The sequence below is a fragment of the Meles meles genome, chromosome 9 (genome assembly GCF_922984935.1).
Source record: "Meles meles chromosome 9, mMelMel3.1 paternal haplotype, whole genome shotgun sequence".
NCBI classification, from domain to species: Eukaryota; Metazoa; Chordata; class Mammalia; order Carnivora; family Mustelidae; genus Meles; species Meles meles.
This window is the reverse complement of record NC_060074.1, coordinates 86,245,892-86,269,551: the sequence shown is the minus strand read 5'-3', so window position 1 is coordinate 86,269,551 and position 23,660 is coordinate 86,245,892.

The window sequence follows — 23,660 nt, the reverse complement described above, 5'->3', positions numbered from 1 at the left end:
TTTAGCTACCAGTCTATGCTTTTGTTGTGTCAACCTGATAATATAAGCAGATAGTTAGAGGTTCTGATTTATGATGGTTTCTTTAAAAGATAGCTTTTGTGTTACTCTTCAGTCTAGTGTATTTGCTTGCTTGGTTTCTAACAAAGGTTCATTAAAATGAGTGAAACTAATATAAAACTTACCTTGAAACAGTTCCCTTGTTGAACTCTACTCCCAAAGGATTTTCTAATTTGCAATTTATATTTTAGACTTTGACAAAGAAATAAAAAGAAATAACATGTACTGCTCTCTGAAAATATTTGATATTATTTCAAAAGTTAAATAGAGTCATAGTACTTGGATTATTAAGATATTGTGTTTATATCATTTATTCATAAAGGAAGATAATTCACCATGATTTGCCATTGATTCAGTGACATTTGGAAAATTGTGATTCAGTAAATATTTGTTATTATCAGATCCAGGACAATCTTTCTAGATAGATTAGGACAAGAAGATTTAGGTTTTAAAACCAGGGGACATTTGGACATGTGCATAAAACTTCGCATACTTCAAATTAGAAAATATGATCATTTTGGTATGAACAAAATAAGCTCTTTGACAATGTTTTTAACTTTTATTTTCTCTCATTTCTCATATAAAGAACAGTTTAATTTGGGGCACCTGGGTGGCTCAGTGGGATAAGGCCTCTGCCTTTGGCTCAGATCATGATCCCAGGGTCCTGGGATCGAGCCCCACATCAGGCTCTCTGCTCCACAGGGAGCCTGCTTCCTCCTCTCTCTCTGCCTGCCTCTCTGCCTAGTTGTGATTTCTCTCTGTCAAATAAATTTAAAAATATTAAAAAAAAAGAACAGTTTAATTTAAACATACATTCATAGTCTTCATCAGTCTGAGACTTAAGACATGTATAAAATCTCAATAAAGAGAATCCTTAGCTTCTGAGTTGTATTCTGGGTTTTTTTTGTTGTTGTTCTTGTTTATTCTCATTTATTATTTTGATTATACTTTTATTTTGTTTTGTTTCATTTTGTTTTGGTTTGGTTTATTCTGGTTAATTTTTTATTAGGGCAAAGATAAGATTAATTCTAATTGTAAAATTTTAAAAATATGTTTGCCTATTTTTCTACTTTAATATACTAAACTTAGTTCATTCCTTGTTTCTATGATTTATTGTTTTTTTATTGTACCTCAGGCTCATCACCTTGAACCTGATTTAAAATTTTCTAAAACCAGATGAAAAACGTTAATCTATGAAAGCAGTGACTCAAGAACACTGAGAGGCTACCTTAAAAACAAACTCTTCCATCAGCTTGTTTTTCCCGATCATTGGCTTCCTCCTCCTAAAAGGTCTGGAAAAAAATTAATCTTACTATCTAAAGATTCTGATTGTTTAAAATTCATTTTGTAATGATTTAATGAAGAAAAATGACTAAAATTGGATATATTGTTAAAAACAGAAATGGTCTAGGTTGTCAACTTAATTTTTTAAAAGGCAAGAAATGTGGCTATTTTCACTGTTACTTAGAAAAACAGAAAGATGGGGCACTAGAATTTTGCAATAAGTTCTTATTTGCCAACTCCACCTGATTATGGCTCTGTAAATGATTTCATTGTCCAAGGAAAGCCATCTAAATCACATCGTGATTAAAAGCCCATATGCAATGAATTGTCTTCCATTTTGGCTTTTGTTTGCCGGTTAATTTGGGAATTACTGTGCAACTCAGACAGAATATGTAAATGGCTTTGCACAGCTACCTACTTCCCATGTGCCTTTCCAATGGCTAGAACAGCCCTGAGTACAGTTCATCAAGGCTTTAATACAAAAAGTAGTATGACTAGCCCCATCACTGCACTAATAGAAGTTTTTGTCCCATGGGTAGCTCAGACCACACGTGTAGTAGAGCAAACATGCCATCTGGAAGTAATTCACTGTTACTGCCTCTTATCAGGACTGCTGAAGATTTTTTTTTTTTTATCAAGTATGAATGAATCATAGAACAGACTGATGTATGCTCATTAAACTATAAAAACTTGTTAGGCTATCATCTTACCATGCAAAATAGAAGTCTAATAGAGGTAAGCTAGATCTTATGAACCCATGGTAAGAATGTGACATGTGAAGGGAGAAAGAGACTGAAATCTGTCTGCGTTATACCAGGAAATTACATATTCTTCTTAAAGTAAAATAAACACTTGACAAAGCTGTTAATCATCCCTAGTGGAAAGGATTTACAGATTCAATATTAAGATGATGAGCTTCCCACTGGTCTTAGAAGCACTGTAGTCAAATGAATCCATTTTCCTCCGAAATCATTTAGATAAAAATTATATTTGCATTGAAGAATATGAATGGCTTGAATGCTAAAATGTCACTTTAAAAATGCATTGTTCCTTCCGTGGGTTTCTAATAGCTTTCAGTTAATATTTGGTTAGGAGAAAAAGACATCCAGATCCAAACCACTTTCTTGAATGAACCTATATTTTCTGTGAAGAAGAGAATGGGACTGGGGATGACAGCAGAAGCAAGAATATGCATCCTTCACTTCCTATTTATGCATGTAACTCAGCCATAAAAGAACATGCATTTTTACCTTACGATTACTTCATAAGACCTCTGTCTCATATTTTAGGGGAAACGGAAATAATCTTTCACTGGTTACATATTTGGAAATTTACCTGCAGTGATACTGTAGCTGGTAACTCCTATAAAAACAAACAATTTTTAGAAGTTATCCATTCACCAAGAGATTACAGATTTTGGTGATTAAGTATGTGTGCGGCACAGTAGAAGGGCATTTGTTTCCTAGGAAACAAGCTAGTACGGTGCCACTGAAGAAATTTGTAAGCATTAAAATATTCTGTAATCAGGCCCCAGGAGAACATATTAAATTTTTTAAAAGGAATAAATATTTGACGTCCTAGTCATTTTCTAAATATACTTGTAGATGAGGCCTGTTGTCAAGGGGTTGTGTTTCAAGGGTGAAAGCAAATGATATAATAGGTGAGCCAAGAACATACATTAGTATGGCTGATCCAGGTAGCAGGATGAATGTAGGTAGCCACCACCTGAGCAATTCAAGTCATTCAGCATCATGAGGTAAGAATGACAACTATAATAAGACAAAGGGAAACTAATTTTAGAATAAAGATTTGAAGGGAGGAATGAAAGGACATAGATTAAAACAACTCTCTTGAAACAAAAAAGGTGCAATTAAAGAAAAAAAATGTAACCTATTCTCAGGTGGCACCCTTAAATGCAGCCAGATTTATAGGGTAGTCATCTAAATGATGCTACTTGCTAGGTAATTAAAGATACTCCCATTCCAAAAACATGTTTTCAGTGTGCCTAGCATGGGCCACAAATTCTCACCACTGAGCTGCATGTCTGAGAGACTTTCTGGATCTCTGTTACTATGAATGAAGATAAAGCATTTTCGTGGGACCTTAGAGTATAGTGAGGATAGAAAATTTAGATCAAGTCACAATGTTCTCATCTACAAAACAAGGATTACAGTATCTGCTCACTTTGTTTCTGAAAGGATAAGTCTTCTAAAAAATTCTAATATATGGGATAAAGGATGTGTCTTTGTCAAGTAAGCATTCACTATATGGTGGACGTAGCTACCCCACCGCTATTCAAAATCATACATTCCTAAGAGTCACATATATTCAAGTAACTGCTATGCACCTTGCCTCATCCTAGAGAGAGTTTGGAAAAGATAGATGATAAAATATAAATAAATGCATAGACGGTATATAATGCATCTGATAATGATTTTTTCCTGAAGAAAATGCAGAAGTGGCGGAGAAGACAGGAGATATCATTTTAGCTATGGTGAACAGAGAAGGATTTTCTGTGAAGACACATTTGAATAGACCCTAAAAAACTTGAAGGAGTGAACATGCTAATGGCTGGTGGAAGAGTATTCCAGATAAAGGAAAAGTCCCTGGAGACAGAGCACACTTGGTTGTGCAATAAGCAAGAAGACAATGTGTGGCTGAAAAGAAGAGAGTTACAAAATGTAAAGAAATAAATTAGAACATACTTTGAAGCCAGAAACTATTTGGACTTGGAGTCCATGGTTAGGACTTTGGATGTTATTCTATGTGTAATAGGAGGTTACTAGACAATTTTGTTCAGACAATGATATGAACTGATTTGTCTTTGTCTCATGACATTAGAGCAAGGATATTTAACTGGTGGATGGTATTGTAATGTCAAGGCAAGTGTTTTGCCTTGTCTAGATGCATACTGGGCAGAAAATGGAATAATTAGTCGGTGGGTGTGAAAGCTATGTTCTGGTTGCTGCATAATCATCCTGGGCACCCCTAAGTAGAAGGTATTGAAAACATAATAGGAGAGTTTAATTCTCGACTCTTACCTTTTGTAGACAGTATTTGTAACTTCAGGACACTGTCTTCAGAGGCGACCATCCCATTATGCATAAGAGTGGATTTAGGGATCTATTTCCCATAGAGTCAGCACCATTGCTAGAAATGCCATTTGCCTTTTTCTCCAGTAATCATGTGTGGCCACAAACACTGGTAGTCACACATGCTCCTCATTAAAGAAGAAATATTCAGAGGTCAACTTTTGTCATTATTGTCTCTGCAACATACAGATGGAGAACAGCATGGTGTATGTGAGGAAACAAAATATTTAAAATGTGAAGTTAGTGGAGGAATTGGGATTTATTTTCATTTGGGAAATTGTGAGATATTATGTTTTACAGCATTGTGCTGTTCAGAAGTCCTCTCAGCCACGAGGGAAAATTATTGAAATCCATCTAAGCAAATACTTATCATTGGCAAAGCTCTGTGAATATGAAGACATAAACACTTGCTTACTTAATAATCAAGATATAGAAATATAAGCAATCAATATAAAATTATTAGTGATCTCATTAATCTTTTTTTTTTTTTTGGTAGTTCACCTTCTAAATCAGGTGTGATTTATATTTTACACTTACAGGACATCTCCATTCAGGCTAGCCACATTTCAAGTGTTGCAACAGTTATAGCTAAAATAAACAAGCCGGTGACTAGAGAGGACTGTTTCCAATGCATGCAGGAATGATCACGGCTAGTTGGGAGGCTGTACACATATGGAAGCAAGTCAAGTAGGAAGGTCTAAGAAAGATTTAAAGATAGATTATGGATATAAAATACATATATGTGCATGAAAAATCACAGAAAAGTAAACCTGGCAATTCCACCATAAAATGACATATCAATACCTACCGTAGGTCAGTTAAAACAGTAAATAATTGTGGACTGAAATTCTGAATAACTTTTGAAAACTCTAATTTAAATTCGGTTACCTCACCTATCATAGAATGTCTAGTGTATCCGAAACATCTTTATTGAATATTTGGTTATCAGATTAAGCATCACACCATACTTATGGCAGTCTTCTCTGGACAGGATAGCAAGTGAAGTTAAGCCTGACGGCACTTTAAACTCTAGCTACTTCGGCAGAACTTCCTGGTGAAGTCGGCATAGCACCTGTCTACTCTGGTCCTCTGACCTCTGGCTACTGAGATTTACCAAATATATAGGTGAAGGCGAAAGCCCTGCAGTGTAATAAAAAGAATAAGCATAGCTTTAAATTGAAAATAAACATTCCTGCATGCATTGGAAACAGTCCTCTCTAGTCACCGGCTTGTTTATTTTAGCTATAACTGTTGCAACACTTGAAATGTGGCCTGAATGGAGATGTCCTGTAAGTGTAAAATATAAATCACACCTGATTTAGAAGGTGAACTACCAAAAAAAAAAAAAAAAAAGTAAGATTAATGAGATCACTAATAATTTTATATTGATTGCTTATGGAATGACAATATGGATATTTTTGTATAAATAAAACAATTTATAAAATGTAGTTTAACTGTTTTCTGTTTACTTTTTACATGCAACTATGAGAAAATCTAAAATTTCCTATTAGCAGAAGAGGTGTGGGGGATGGGAAAATGAGTGAAGGGGAGTGGGAGATACAGGTATCTAGTTATAGAATAAGTCACAAAACTAAAGGGTGCAGCAGAAGGAATGTGGTCAGTGAAATTGTAATAACTTTATGTGTTGACAAATGGTAGCTATACTAAGCTAAATAAATAAAGAATAAAGAAAGAAAGAAAGAAAGAAAGAAACCTAATCACAATGTTGGACACCTGAAACTAATGTAACATTGTGTGTCGACTATTTCCAAATAGAAAAGTTAAAAATAATAACAAAATTACGTATTAACTAAAATTTGTGGCTTTCATCAGATTTCTACTGAATAAGGTGTGTTAGAACTTCAATGGGCAAGGATCCGGTTTGGCCAATGCAATATACATTGGAGGAAAAAAAAAAAGTTTTGAGGCTTGAGTGAGAAGAGTATTGTTTTGGTGTCCAATCTGAGTCTGAAACAAAGCTATATAATTTAAGAGCTACCTGATCATGGATCTTTTATTTAACTTCTCTGGGGTTCAGAGATTTTTAATCTATAAATAAATAATAATAATATTAGAGGCTTAAGGTTATGAAAAATGTACTTAGCACAGGCCCTGGTTCAGAGAGAGTGCAAGGCAGATTTATTTTTTTTCTTCCAGCACTAGAAAAGAAAAACTGACCTTTGCTTACTCTTCCTCCAATAACTAGCTTTACGTTGGCAGGCTTATCTGCTAGTTTCTGTCAGCTCCAGTTAATTTAGATTTAAAACTGGTATGGTAATATCAGTGTTTTGAACATCAGTATCAGTACAAATTGATTTTCTGAGTTCTTTTCACTCTAAATATTCAAATATTAAATTACTGTATTCTCAGTGACTCAAAATATTAAAAAGAGAAAAAAAAATTCTCCCAGGAGTTCTGGGGTTCTCTTTAGGACTTAGAATTTTAAAAATCGAAGTTAAACTTTACAAAAAAGAATATACTCAGTAGGATTAATATATTAGACATCATTAAAATGGTGACTAATGTATTTTATATTCAATTATTTTTTATTCAAATTAAAATACCTATTCTTTAATTTTAAAGGCTTTTGTAAAGTGATACGTTTTCGCTACATTGGAGAAAAATGTTATCTCCCTTAAAAAAACATAGTGACACCTCTTTAAGAAGTTGTTTTGGCCTTCCTAAAACTGAAGATACTTTCTCCAGTGAATATTTCCCATTCTTCCATAGCAACCCTGTCTCCACTACAAAAGGCAAAACTTGCCTAATGTCAAGTTTTGTTTGGTCAACGGGCAATTTTTGTTAACAACCAACTTGTACCAACTCTGCTCTTTATTTTTTTAATAGAAATATAGATGTTTCTTCTCAGTTTAAATTTTGGTGGTCTCCCTTCTTTCTTTTCTAAAGCATTGTTGTCTAAATATGAGGAAAAGAAAATTAAAACTCTTCGCCTGTGTATTATTCATTTTATTCCCAATTAATGTGGGGAGTGGGGAGTGGTAAGAAAGTACCAGGGGAAAATAAAAATGAAGAAAGTTGACCTGGACCCTGGGCGAATAGACCAGAGGCATTTGCCAGGGAGAGAGTGCTTATCTATGCAATGCTTTAAGCAGGATATCCCTGGTTGAGAACTGCTTATAGCACCAATAACAATTCCACAAACCTATGTACTTACGAGGTGATATCCTGGATATCACCTGTTCAACACTAAGATATACAATGGAGATGTTACCTAACTTAAATGCTATGTAATGCTATTAAACTACCTAGCTTAAATACCTGCTGTGTAAGATAACAAGCATATCTTACAGAGACTTTATATAACATATGTCAATAGGTATAAGTTATATATATATGTGTCATATATTATTCTGAGAGAGAGAGAGAACACATACCCAATGTGGAAGAAAAACCTTTGAGGAGACATAAAATTGTTCCAGACCTTGTCCCACTGTATTTGTGCTTCTTAATTGCCTGAATTAAAAAAAAAAAAAAAAAAAAAAAACATGGCACATTAATAACATTTGATACTAGCTAAGAATCAGATCTCTGGTTTTAGCTCAGAATACGTTATGAATAAGCTTGTACTTCCATTATTGCTTTATCTTGTATATATGAATTAGAAAAATAAAAGTGAACCCTTTTCACAAACTTAATCAGATCAGCATTAGATTTTCATGAGGCCTTATTTCTGCTTTATAACAAAGAGGGCACTATTTTTATTCCTGGAGGAGAGAGGGTTAAAACAATGGGACTCCACAGCTTTAGCTTGAGCCAATTGTCATAATTGTGTAAAATTAGTTGCGTGATTCTTTAAATAATCTGCTAGGAAATACCATTTCCACACGTGTAATTTACTCCTCACTGCCTGTCCTTGTCCAATGTGTGTGATATGTAGGTGCCCTTGGTATGAAAACAGAAAAGTGAATGGATTTGATTTAGTATTCAAGGTAAAAGAAATTGTAACCAGATTTAAGAATTTAAGATAAAAAGTAATATGACAGGGCACCTGGGTGGCTCAGTCAGTTGAGCATTGGGTACTCTCAATTTCGGCTCAGGTCATGGCTTCTGGATTGTGAGATCGAGGCCTGTGTCTGGCTCCACATTGTTCAGCAGGAAATTGGTTTGAGATTCTCTCTTCCTCTCCCTTTGCCCCTCTCCCAGCTCACTCTCTTTCTCTCACAAATAAATAAATAAAATCTTAAAAAAAAAAAAAGGTAACATGACATGTAAGCCCATACTGAGGGAATACTGTGGTTAGGGAAACACTATTACCCTTTGGTCAGCAAAAACTTGTAGTGCGGTGAGCTCTATATTCTTAAAGATCTGCCTGGTTTTGATGGCTATGATCATGTATCTGGATATATGTCCCTTTCTAGAGTGCATTACTAGCTTATATAAATAAAAATAAGGTCTATGCTCTAATATGGATATAGAGCTATACTGCTTGGATGACAAGGAAAGAAGTATTGGGGATAGTGTGAAAGTGGGAGGAAACAGGACTGATTAAACATGGATCAAGACTAGTACCTAAGAAAAACAGCCAATAAAGAACAGAGAAAAAATAGCAATAATAACAAAGAAAGCTTTCTTTTTTCCTTCCTTCAATCCTCTCTCTCTTTCTCTTTCTTTCCTCTCTTCCTTCTTTCATTTTTCCTTCCTCCTTCCTTTCTTTTCCTTCCTTCTTATCTCCTTCAACAAAATGTAAAAATGGGTTTTGGAACCTACTGAATTCTTATATCATTTATTATTATCTTTTTAAATCATGATCAATCCCATTACCATGTTTTGCTTGGATCTGTACAGTCCCTGTATCTCTTTAACAACATATTTTGGATAGTCATTATGTTTTTATATTAATTTTCAAAAGCCTCATTTTACTCACAAATGCTAGATATAATTCCATCTCTGTGTCTCAGCTCTCCCACTCCCTGATTATTATTCCTTTTTCCTTGAAATGTTTTTTTCTATTTCTTACTCAAATCCTATGGTTTCTTCAACATCTAATTCATAATGTAACACTTCCATGAATCTTTCCTAAAGGAGTCCTAAGCTTAAAATGTTTGGAAAAATACAAAAGAATTAATTGAGAATGACTTATTTCACAATGTGTCATGAGAACTCAACTTCTTAATTTAGTTTGCTATAAGTAACACATGCAAAACCATAAACTTCGTGAGTGTATGTATTTTTACTCTCTTTTCCTCTCCATCTTCTCAGTACCCAGAATAGTCCTGGCACGTAGAAAGGGTTTAGTAAATAGTTGTTTAAAGAATGAATGAATTAAACTCATTATAAAAGATACAAAGATCATTTATACATCAGCTTTCCAGTTCTGCCAAGTGTATTGGAGAAATGGTTGGCAGTAACCTTTAATCCACAGGAACGTGAGGGAATGACCACTATTTTGTGAATCATCTTCTTGTGGTCCTGTTTTATCCTTTTCCTATTTATGATACTGTGCTATGATGTCTACTCTTTGCTTCAGAGTCTCTTATTACTGAACTGAGACTTTATTTATCCAATTTCTCCAAATGTACTTTCTTACTGCCTTTTAGGAATGGCTTTACTGCCCTCTAATATGATATTTAAATTGATTGTGTGATGCTATAAGTCTAACTTGTCAGAAATGGAATTCTCTGCAACAACGTTTGTATTGCCATAGAATTCAGAATTCTTTTGTCCCTTGGGACAGAGTACATTTTAGAAACAAGAATCACTTCTTAGAGTGAGTCTTGAAAATAGGTCTTTCGTGTGAGTAGCGTCATGACTCTTCCTCTTTAACAACATTAAATATGAGTTTCAGGCCCAAAACTCTGGGTTACTCTGAACCCAAATGCATGTGCTCGCCAGACCACATCCATCATATATGAACATGGAAAGCACAGAAAGAATACTGATGGACAGGCTGGTTTTAAATATACAAAGTAAGTTTGATTATATCCTTCCATTGCTTAAAACCCTCTATAATCCACCTCTTCTTCCCCAGTGCCAAAAAACAACAAAACCACAACTTATTATAGTGCATCTCAAGGCCCTCCCTGGGAACATACTCTTGCCCACCCAGGGAACCTGTTCCCTCCCAGGGAAACTGCTCTTGCCCACCTCTCTAACCTCATCTTCTACTGTGTCCCCTTGCTGAGTCGACAACAACCATACTGGCCTTCTTCACCCAGATCTTTGAAAATGCCTGGAAATTTCCATCTCAAGGTCGTAACCTTTACATTCATTATTCATTTGTCTGAAATATTCTTCGCATGGCTGGCTTTTTGTCCTCATTTACATCAAATGTTGCCTCTTCGAGGAGGCCTCTCAGAATCAATCTGTATGACAATTCTCCTGTGATTACTATTTATGCCATTACTGTTTCATTTGCTTCATATCACTTATCTCCAATATTATCTTTGCTGGGGTTTTTTGTTGTTGTTGTTGTTGTTTTGTTTTGTTTTGCCTTTTAATTGCCTGTATCCCCTCACTAAAATCCAGTGAAGGACCTTAACTTTAATTATGTCATAAAAACTAGATTCGGCTGCTAATATGGGAAGGAACAGACAGGATAAAGAAGTGTTGCTGGGTCATGCTCATGAGAACAGAAAAAAAAATGAATTTGATTAATTTTTCTTCTACTTTTTAAAAAAGCACATAAATCAGAAAAAAGAGAGTATTAAAATTCAGAAACAAAACAGCATTAAAAAGTTTATAGAAAAATGGCTTTTTTTTTTTTTTTTTTTTGCCACTAACCCTTTTACCACAGGAAGAGTCTTCTAATTTCTTTGTCTTCATGGTTTTTTGGCATGTTAAAGATGTGTCTGCATTCGTTAGCTGTTTTAACAAAATTCCACAGACTGAAGGACTTAGAAACAACAGAAATTTCTTTCTCTCAGTTCTGGGGCCTGGGAAGTCCAAGACCAAGGTGTTGGAAGATTTGATGTCTGGTGAGGTCCTGTTTCCTGGTCCATAGCCATTTCTCACTGTGTTCTCACATGGCTGACGTGGCAAGGGAGCTCCCTGGAACGTTTTTTATAAGGTTACTAATCCTACTCATAAGGGCTCTATTCCCATGACCTAATTACTTCCCAAAGGTTCCCATCTCCAGATACTATCACACTGGGGATTAGGTTTCAGCATATGAATTTTAGGGGGATACAAACATTCATGTTCTAGCAGTGTGTTAACTGCTTCCTGCAGTGGTTATCACTGTGTTATCCTCATGTTCCCTGTTTCTGGCTTTTCATTTACATGGTTAATTATTTTATAGCTAGTTAACAATGGTTTACATAAAAATCTGTCACGAAAATAACTGATTTGATTTCTGTCTCTCCAGTGGACTCTATTCATCAATATCTACATTTAGATCTCAAGATGAAGGTAGAGATAAAGACATGGAGATTTACATGGATATTTACATGTATTTCCTAGTTGGATTAGTTGATATCTAACATCTTTCCTAGAATGTCTTTTCCTTTGTTTTGTTTTGTTTTTGTTTTTTATAGCTCCTTCAGCTTAGTTAACTGACAGTTGGCATTTTATTGTAAGTTAGTTTTCTTATAGATAGGAAATAATACTTGTGTTTGGTTTTTCAAACTGTGTTACCCTTAGAATCCCCAAATATGACTATTGATTTAAGTTCAAAAAGGAAGCAATGTTCATATTTTTATAGTCAGTATATTGCTCCCATAGGTCACTGAGTACCAACAGACTGGGGGTAGCTGGGTAGCTGCCCTCACTAAGAAGGCTTTTGTTCCTTTAACATTGAAAAGATGATGTTGGAGTATATGATTCTAGGATTTTATTTATTTCTTTGAGATTGGTAGCTCAATACATGAACATTATATTCCCATCACCAGAAAGGATAGCCAGCCACAAGAACACATGCTTGCAGTGGGGTAGTAAATAGACTCCTACATTCTCAAGGATTTTCTAGTATTACATCACAATTCCTTTTTAACAGGAAACTCTCCAGAGAGAGGATTTATGTTAAGTTTATGGATAGAAAGGGGCTATCCTGCTTGGAGAACACAGAATAAGAACAGTATAGGGAAATACTTAAATTCCAAGTGAAGAGAATTTAATAGTGATAAAAAAGAGATCATTCTGAGTCAAATAATTCAGAAGAAAATGGGAAGAGAGAGAAAAATGAACATGATGAGAATATACGATGGCTTGTTGTCCAAATTTATGGAACATCAAAAGGGAGAATTCTAGTGAAAGTGTAGCTCATATGTGTATGTTTTAGTATTTAGTCTTGTTGTTCCATTTGCTTTTTTTTTTCTTTTTGCTAAATGAGATTAATTCTCTAAGTCTGTGAAGTACTTTCTTGTGCCTTTGTCTATTTTCCTAATTCAGAGTTATTTTAAGTGAGTGTACTGAGGTTTGAGAACAGTTATTTAAGGTAAAAGTTCAACCCCACTCTCTCCAGGGAAAACAGTTTAGATAGATCACTTGGTAATTCAGGAGAAAAAGATCTCTTTTCTTGCTAATTTTGTAGATTTGACTCCCTATCCAGGTTTAACAATTTTTTAGGATAAACAAATGCAAATCAGCGTTACTCTCAAAAAGAACCTTTAACATACTAAAGAATCATGATGACAAAAAATTTAAAAAAAAATTGAAAAGGTTGGCAAGGGATAAAGTTTTCAAGAAAAAAGAATTTCCACGAACCTTTTTAACGTTATTGTTTCTGATTTATGTACTTTTTGAAAAGTAGAATAAAACTGAGTCAAATTCAATTTTTTTCTTAAAGTAGAAAATGAGTATATTACCTACTTGGATGCCCAGTGTATGGCTAGGAATCAAATTAATCATTCTCATGAGGATTAAAAAATAACCTCTCTGCCATGCATTTAATTCCTAAATCTCTGATTTAGGACACTGACTTGTGTTTTTAAATGCCCTTAATGACACATCATTTAACTTTTTAGAGATTAACTTAATCTATCTTTTTGTAAAGATGAAAATAGCAAAGAAAGTCATTAGTGTTCAAATTTCAGAGTGTAGTGTATCTACCCCCAAGTATGATTATTTCATCAGGGATTTAAACCAGCAATCAAGGTTGTATTGTATGTAGAGAAGGAATAGCAATGTAACAATTGGGGGAAAAGTAGAAGTTGAGAAATACCCTCTGGGTAAAATGTAAGTGGAGAAACAGCATGATTTATTGCCGTGTATGTGGTATTAGCATGTACGTGAGTATAACAAATTAAACTTATGTTTCTACTAATAAGAAACCAGCAAATGATAGTATCCAGAGAACAAGTCTCTAAGAAAATCTACCTGATGGTTTTGTGGTTTCTAAATTAGCCTTTTAAATTTTAATGACGATGTCATAGGAGGAACATCATATTTCAAAGCTTTGGAAATATAATGCAACTTTAGAAATACCACAAGCTTTCTAAGAAATTCTTTCCCCTCTGTAAATAAGTATTTCAAAAGTTCTGTTAGGAAAGCATCTTTGAGATTTTTATTTGTTGGCAGAGTATATATTGCTATTTTGCCCCAAAGGACTCATCTATCCCAAAATACGTTTAAATAAAAATTATTGGATTCAAATTAAAATTTGTTTGATGTTTTTGTTGTGAATTACTCCCAATCTACATTAAATTTATTTTCCTTTCAGTTTAAAGTACCGTGTATCTGGGGGGAAAAAATGCTTTCTACCTTTTAAATCAAAACTTTGGATTGCATTACAGGAAAAACAAATCTTGTAACAGAGGCAAAGTAAGGTTGAATAGCAAATAAATTAGATTCAGCCTTGAGATAACAGAAATAGCTGTAATCAGAAGATATGTTTTATTATTACAGATGGAGATAATGGTGAGAAAAGTGTGGGAGAATGCCTAAGGCTTATTTTAAGACAAATGTAACAATATATTACCTAGATGGCTTATTTTCACATATGTATTTTTTAAAAATGCCTTTTTCTGGAATTTATTTTAAGAAAATTTCATCATTACAGAAGTAAGTTTAAAATTGATAAGCACTGTTGAGTGCTTTTGAAATAAAATATCCATAAAGTCATATGTTCTATACATAGGGATAACCAAACCAAATACAGTGTAATTCCTGCCTTCAAGAAGCTTATAATCTTTTCTGAAAATAGTATGCACTCAACTAAAAAAAAATTAAGAGAGAATTAGTATCAAATGATTCAGTAACAGATTTATAAATTCAAGATGAACAAATATTAAAAAAAATAATAAACATGCTTATTGGATTCTGAGGAATCAAGTCTGTGAAGTATTTCAGGGAGAGCGAATACTGAGGTTTTTTTTTTTTTTTAAGATTTTATTTTTATTTATTTGACAGAGACACAGAGAGAGAAGGATCACAAGCTGGAGTAGTAGGAGAGGGGAAGTAGGCTCCCCACTGAGCAAAAAACCCGGTGTGGGGCTCAATCCCAGGACCCTGAGATCATGACCTGAGTCAAAGGCAGAAGCTTAACAACTGAGCCACCCAGGCGCCCTGAATACTGAGTTTTAATAGAAAATAGTTGATAGTATGTTATAGAATAAAAGAAGAAAGAAAGGTCGCTGGAAATTGTTTGAGTTGAATTTTTGATTCCGGCTCAGGATAATTTGACAAAAGATCTGAACTCATGGTCTAAATTAGAAAATTTCTAAAACATTTCTAGACCTTATTTTTCTCAAGTATTAAATGAAACATATATATATACATACCTATACAAACATACCATTAGTCAGGAAAACAAAACCAACAGGAGGCATCTATCTATCTAGTTATCTATCTTTCAATCTATCTATCTACCTATCTTTCTACTATGAGGAATTGAGTCATGTGACTATGGAGGAGGAGAAATCCCATCTGTATGCTCCAGACCTTGGAAAGATAAGGATGTAACTCAACCCTGCTCTAATGGTCTGAGAAGAAATGAGGTGAATCCCAGAGCAGAGTAGGAGGAGGTGAAAAGAGTGAGGAAGAAGAAAAAGGATGAATTCCTACTCACTCCACCTTTCAGGCTGGCAACAGATTAGATTATGTTGACTCCTGTTGGGAAGTGCAATCTACATCACTGAATCTACCAATTCAAATGCTAATTTCATCCAGAAACACCCTCACAGACACACCCAGAAATAATTAAGCTAGTTATCCTGAGGCCTCTGAAGTTGACAGGTAAAATTAGCCACTGGATTTAGAATTGTCAGATAAAATACAAGATTTTTTGTTTTAAAGATTTATTTATTTTAGAGAGAGAGAGAGAGAGAGTGCACTAGTGGGAGGAGGGACAGAGGGAGAGGGAGAGAGAGAATCCTGGAGCAGACTCCACTGAGTGGCGAGCCCAACCTGAGGCTAGATCCCAGGACCTTGAGATCATGACCTGAGTAGAGATCAAGGGTAGGTATCTTAATCAGCTGAGCCACCCAGGAGCCCCTAAAATACAAGATTTTTATTTGCTAAGTCCAGCAATGCTGACTGGACTAGATTTTTCTTCACTGATTTTCAGGGAAGTCTATAAAGGAACTGTGCTTGAAACCTTCCTTTAAAATGATATTTGGAAATTTCAATTTATAAAAAAAAGCTTATGAAGTGAGAAATGTTATTCTCCCACCAAATGATTTGAGAAGTTATGACAGCAAGAGCAGAGTGAAGAAATTCAACTAGAAGGTATATAGAACAGATGGTAAAGTCTATGCATCTAGTAATAATACTAGTGTTATGGTTCTTTCAATTAGTGCAGATGACAAAGCCAGCATTAGAAATCATAGGATACTATATGATTGACTGTGCATGCTTATGTGTGTTTGTGGGTCTCTACATAGCACTAGAGTTCACAATGTTATTGCTATAGAATATGTTTGTGACCTAACCTGGAGCAGAAACTTAGAAAATAATTTGCAAGGAACACATATCTATTTTGTTCTTAGCGTAGTGTCTCATTTTGGTGCCAGAACCTTCCTCTTTCCTTTGAGAATAGATCACAGCCCTTTGAATTATTTAATATGCTTTTTATTATCATACATAAAAATTTATTTTTTTAATTGGTGCACAGTTCTATGAATTTTAATGGGTGCATAGATGTATTTAACCATCAAAACAATCAGGAGACAGAGCAGTTCTAACAGACCCCCAAACTCCCTCAACATTTCTTTAATAGTCAAACTCAACCCTTCTCCCCCAATTTGCACCCAACCTGTAGCACTGCTGATCTGGTCTCTGTAGCTCCATGGTTTGGTGTTTACAAGGATGAAATCGAATAATGTATAACATTTTGAGATTGGCTTCCTTTACTCAAAATACTGACTTTTGAGTCATCCTAGTTATTGTATCATTGGTTTTTTCCCTTTGCCTTGCCTGACCATTCCATGGTTTGTTTATCCATTCACCTGATGATATTTGGTCTGTTCCATTTTGGGGTGATTATGAAGAGAGTGGCTATACATATTTGTTTACAGTTTTTTGTGAGTACATTAATTTTTATTTCTCTAGGGGAAGTAACCAGGAGTGGGTTTGGGTGGATCTTATGATAAAGGAATTTTTTTTTTAAAGATTTTATTTATTTATTTGACAGAGAGAAATCACAAGAGAGGCAGGCAGAGAGAGAGGAAGGGAAGCAGGCTCTCCGCTGAGCAGAGTGCCCGATGTGGGACTCGATCCCAGGACCCTGAGACCATGACCTGAGCCGAAGGCAGCGGCTTAACCCACTGAGCCACCCAGGCGCCCCGATAAAGGAATGTTTATTGTCAAACCATTTTTAGGGGCGCTTCAGGGAAAGCATTTTCCTTTTTCATTAACAATATGCAAGTTCTGGTTTCTTTGCATCCTTACCAGCACTCAATATTATCAATATATATATTTTTTAAGATTTTATTTATTTATTTGACAGAGAGAGCAATCACAAGTAGGCAGAGAGGCAGGCAGAGAGAGAGAGGAGGAAGCAGGCTCCCTGCGGAGCAGAGAGCCCAATGCGGGGCTCCATCCCAGGACCCTGAGACCATGACCTGAGCCGAAGGCAGCGGCTTAATCCACTGAGCCACCCAGGCGCCCCTCAATATATTTTTTTTAATTCAGTCATTATAATAGGTGTGTAGCTCTATCTTATTGTGGTTCTGATTTACATTTTCCTAATGAGTGATAGTTTCCAATATCTTTTTAAGTATGTATTTTTTATTTGCATGTTCTCTTTGCTAAAGTACCTATTGAAATATCTTGCCCAGTTTTTTGTTTTCTTAAGATTTTATTTATTTATCGGGGTGCCTGGGTAGCTCAGTGGGTTAAAGCCTCTGCCTTTGGCTCAGATCATGATCTCAGAGTCCTGGGATCAAGCCCCGCATTGGGCTCTCTGCACAGTGGGGAGCCTGCTTTCCCCTCTCTCTCTGCCTATCTCTCTGCCTACTTGTGATCTCTGTCTGTCAAATAAGATTTTATTTATTTATCTGAGAGAGAGAGACAAGTGAGAGAGAGAGAGAGCATAAGCAGGGGGGAAGTTGAAGGGCAGAGGAAGAGGGTGAGGGAGAAGTAGACTGCCATTGAGTAGGGAGCCTGACTTGGGGCTCCATCCCAAGACTCTGGGATCATGACCTGAGGTGAAGGCAGATGCTTAACTGACTAAGCCACCCAGGTGCCCCTCTTGCCCAGTTTTTAACTGAGTTGTTTGTATTCCTACGCTGAGCTTTACTATTATGAATAAAAGTCCTTTGGTGAATATGTGATTTGTAAATATTTCCTTCCAATCTATTTATTTATATTTTCATTCATGAAGCAAAGTTTTATATATGCTTATTTTATATGTATATCTCAATGTTATATATATTCCAATGTTATCTCTATTTATATAACTGTATCTGAAATTGTTTTGGGATTCTAAATAGAATTACATTAAATCTATAAATTGCTTGAGGAAAATTGACATTAATACTATGTTGACTCTTCCAATCCTTTAACATTATATATCTCTTAATTTATTTAACTCTTATTTGATTTATTTCAAGTTTTATAGTTTTCAGCCACAGATTCTGTATATATTTGTTACACTGATAAATTAATATTACTAATTTGGGCATTAAAAATTTAATTTGGGTTTCAATTGTACATTTTGCTTCATTTAATTCTTTAATGAATTTTATAAAATTTTATGTATGATAATAAAATTTACTTGATTTTTGTTGTTGATCTTTTATCCTGCAAAGATGTTAATTCATTTATTATTTCTAGGAATGTTTTTGTGGTTTTCTTGGAATTTGACATGTAGACCATGATGTTGTCTATGAATAAGAATAGGTTTACTCTTTCCCTCTAATCATGAGGCCTTTTAATTTTTTTCAACACCAGCTGGGACTTCCAATATGATGTTGAATAGGAGTAGACAGAGTAGAGAACATCTTTGCCTATTCCTGATCTTTGCAAGGAAGCATTTATCTTTAAACAAGATGTTACCTGTAAGTTTTTGTAGATGTCCTTTATCAAATTCAGGATTCTTTTCCATTCCTAATTGATTGAGAGTTTTTATCACAAAGGGATAATGAATTTTAAAAATATTTTTCCTGTACCAATCTATATGATCATTTGGGCTAATTTTGATTATTAATATGGTAGATTATATTGATTGTTTAAGTATTTAACCAGCCTTGCATTCCCAGGATAAACTTCATTTGGTCATGTCCTAATGTTCATGAGGGATTGGCCTATGATTTTTGTTTGTTCGTTTGTTTTTTTGGTGTTTTGGTAAAACTGTTTAATCTGATTTGGATATCAGGATAACAAAACATCCTAAAATAAGTTGGGAAATGTTCTTTCTTTTATTTTCTGGAAGATGTTGTGTAAAATTGGTGTTATTTCTTTTTAAAAATCTTTTTTGGATTTATAGGCAAAATTATTTAGGTCTAGCGATGGCTTTTTGGGAAAGTTTTAAATTATAAATACCATTTCTGTTATAGTTCAGAAATATTATGATTACCTATTTCATATTGTATGAGTTCTTGGTAAATTATGTTTCTTGAGATCTTATACTAAGTTGATGTATTTATAACTTTAAAGTTTCTCATAGTAGTTTCTTATGTTCCTTTAATGTGTGTGGAAATAGTAATGCTGTCATCTCTTTAATTTTTGATATAAGTAAATTGTATCTTTTCTCTTTTTATCATGGTCAATATTGCTAGACATTTATCTTTTTTTAAGAGGTAGGTTTATCTTTATTATTATTTCTCATCCACTTAGCTTACGTTTGCTCTGTTTCTCTCTCTCTTTTTTTAAACATGGAAGCCTAGATAATTAACATGAAATCAGTGTTCTTTTTATAAAGAAAATATTCACTACTACAAATTTCCCTTCAAACTTTGACCAGCATCACAAAAAATCTTCTGTTATTTCTCCATATTCTTTTGATTCAAAATAGTTTTAATTTCCCTTTGAATTTCTCTTTAACCCATGGATTTTTTTTTTTTTTTTTTTTTTTTTTTTTTAGTTATACAAGACAAGGTTTATCTTGGTTAATTTCACATACATATTTGTAAATTTGTGTGTGTTGTGCATGTGTGTGTGTGTCTATTATACTGCTAAAAAGAAAATTCTATAAATGTTTATTAGATCCAGTTGGTTGATGGTTCAGTTCTTACATATCCTTTGCTGAGTTTCTATTTACTATTTTTATCTGTTGCTGAGAGAGGAATTGCTATGGGTTCAGTTGTGCTCTATCAAAATGCTTTGTTGGAGTCCTAACCCTCAGTGCTACAGAACATGATGTTATTCAGAAACAGGGTCATTGCAGATGTAATTAATTTCAATTACATCATACTGGATAGGGTGAGCCCCTATCCAATATGAGTAGTATTTTTATAAAAGGAGAAATTTGGACAGACACTTATACAGAAAGAATGCCATGTGAAGAGACTGAAAGCCAAGGGATGCAAAAGACTGCCAGCAAACTCATAGAAGCTTAGAAAAGAGCATGAACCAAATTTTCCCTCATTGCCACGAAAAGGAAGTAAACCTGCTGACACCTTGGTCTTAGACTTCTTTATTCCAGAATTGTGATACCATACATTTCTGTTATTTAAGTCACTCAATTTGTGGTACTTTGTTATGGTAACCCTAGGAAAATAATACAGAAGTGTTGATGTCTTTAACTATAATTGTAGATATTTATATCTCTTTTTTCAGTTCTGTAAGTCATTGTTTCAGGTATTTTGAAGGTCTGTTGTTATAAATATATACATTTAGAATTGCTATTCCTTCTTAGTGAATTAGCCCTGGTCATGTATTAAGTGTTGAATTGTTTCTCGCTTGTTGCTTTCAAAGTTCTCTCTTTGTCTTTTAACAGATTGATTTGATATGTCTTCACTTTCTTCTTGAGCAGAGCCTCAAGTTTCCCTCAAGGTGAGGGCTTAGGGCCTTCTCAGATCTTCCCTGCAGATACTTTTAGACCTGAGCATGTACTCCTATGCTTGCACATGGTCTTTTGTATTCCCAGAAATATCTTGGAGCTACAAAGCCACTATGGTCATCTCATTCTACAGCTATTTCTTTAAAGCTTTTTTGGGTAGCTTATTGTGTGCTCCAACTGCTATTCACTTCCTCAGGCAGACATGCATTCCATCAATTGCATCTAATTGCTTTCAACAAATGCCCCTGGAGAAAAGGCTGTTCACACTAGGAGATCTGAGTCAGGTCAAATAAAAACAACCTTGCAAATGGGGACTTCCAGCGTATCACCTGACAGGTCAAATTATGACATTTTCTGGGAATGAGGTGTAGAAAGAGCTCCAGCCGATTTCTCCTTCCTCAGTGTTTGCCAGGATGCTGGCTTTCATTGTGATTGCAGCTGTCACTTTTCAAGACAACCACCAAGCTAGAGAGAAGTGATTGGGAATAGGGCAAGTTAAAATACTACAAAGCTTGCTGATCTCAATGAGATTCAGCCATTTTTCTCAAATAAATGCTCTCTGGGTTGCTACAGCTTTTGGCTAATTTCTAGTATTCTGAAAAGTTAATTATTGCAGTTTTGTCACTTTTCTCTTTGCTTTTATGAAGTACATAATTTTTGGAGGTGTTTATTCTGCCATTTTTACCGATGTCACCTCCAGCTTTTTTTAGTTAGGATTTGCATAGTATAATTTCATTCATGTTTTTATGTTTACCCAACTTATATTATTATATTTAAAGTAAATATGATGTAGATTACAAATATTTAACCTATGACTTTTATTCCTTTCTGACAATCTATGTCTTTTAATTGGTTTGTTTAGAACATTTACATTTATTATTAATGTATTTTAAATTAAACATACTATTTTATTATTTGTTTTCTAAGTGTTCCCTCTGTATTCTGAAAATTTCCTCCCCATTTCTAACATTCTTTGAATGTTATTTAAACATTGTATAGGATTGCAATTTATCTTCTTCTTTTTCTTCTTCTTTTTTTTTTTTTTACTAAGTTTCTTTGTATATTTACATCTATGTGGGTATGTGTTGAGTACTATACTCACCTCAAAATGAATACAGAAACCTTATCACAATATATAGATTCCTTTTTCCCTATCCCATCATGTTATAATTATATACACACACACATCCATACATATCCATACACAAACACACACATACATGTACACACTATCAATGGTCAAATGCCTTATTTAAAATTTTAAGAGAAAAATAATATACTGTATTATCTGGAATCTTACTGTTTGTGAGACTTATTTTCTACTTGATGTTCCAGATTTTCTTGTTACCATTTTCCTTCTGTATAAAGAAGTTTCTTTACAAATACTTTAAGAGCAGGATTAGCCTCCTTTATCTGAGAATGGTCTTATTTTATCTTCCTTCATGAATGATATTTTTGCTGGTTATAGAATTCTCAGTTGACAGTTGTGTTTGTTTTTAGCACTTAAATTCTGTTTCGGGGCACCTGGGTGGCTCAGTTGGTTAAGCGACTGCCTTTGGCTCAGGTCATGATCCTGGAGTCCCGGGATCGAGTCCTGAATCAGGCTCTCTGCTTGGCAGGGAGTCTGCCTCTCCCTCTGACCTTCCTCCTTCTCATGGTCTCTCTCTCTCTTTCAAATAAATAAATAAAATCTTTTAAAAAATTAAAAAAATAAAATAAAAAATATTTCACTTCTTTCTGGACCTCTTGATTTCTAATGAGAAACCTATAATTATTTGCATTATTGTTCCCCTTATAGATAATGTCACTTTTATCTTACTGCTTTCAGTATTTTTTGTTTGTCTTCAATTTTAGCAGTTTTATTATGGTTCTGGGAATATATCTTTTTGTTTTTGTCCTGTTTAGGCTTTCATTAAATTAGGTTTAAATCTTACACCAAGCTTTGGAATATTAGCTATTATTTCTTTAAATAAATTGTTAGCATCGCATTCTTTTTTCTCCTCTTCTCTGATGACATGAATATCAACTTTTTCAGGAATTGTTCAATTTTTTATATTACTTTTTTCATTTGTTCATATTAGGTAATTTCTACTGATCCATCATCAAGTTCACTGGCTCATCTCTAATTCATTCAGATATATATATATAAATATATATATTTATATATATGTATATATTTCTGAGGTTTTCTACTTTCCTATTGACTTCAAGATATTTGCAATCACAGTTTGTTGGGGTATTTTTATAGTTGTCCTTTTAAAACTTTTGTAGCTTAACTCCAAAATTGGTTTCATTTCAGCGTTGTTATCTATTAATTGTGTTTTCCCATATGAGTGGAGATTGTCCCGGTTCTCCAAATGCCAAATCGTTTGGAATTATACCTGGATCTTTTGAATACTGTTGCAAGTCTCTGAGGCTTGTTTAAATCATGGAGAACACTGATTTTTTTATTTTTTCTTTAAAGGAAATTGATATGGTTAGCTTAAGGCTTCAAGTTCCATACTGCCTTCTATGGGCAGTGGTTTCAATTTCAATATAGTTTTCAAATCTTTTTAAATTCTATTTGGAGTTATCTCAAGTGTCTGCCATCCATTGGCCAGTCTGTGCCTGAGTTCTGGTCTGTTAATTGATTTCTCACATATTTGCTTTATGCTGATTAGAATTAGATTCAGGGTGTTCAGCATGGAGGTGAGCCCAGGGGTTTATAAAAAACTTTACAGGATTCCTTTTCTGAGCTCCTCCCTCACTGTGATCTCCTCAATACTTTCCATGTGTCTGGGGTTTCCTATTTGGTCCTCTGACCAGTAATCTGGGGAACTCATTACTCTGTTCTACTGTGTCCATTCAGGGCTGTACCCACATCTTGGTCCAAGAGGCAAGAGAAGAGAGAG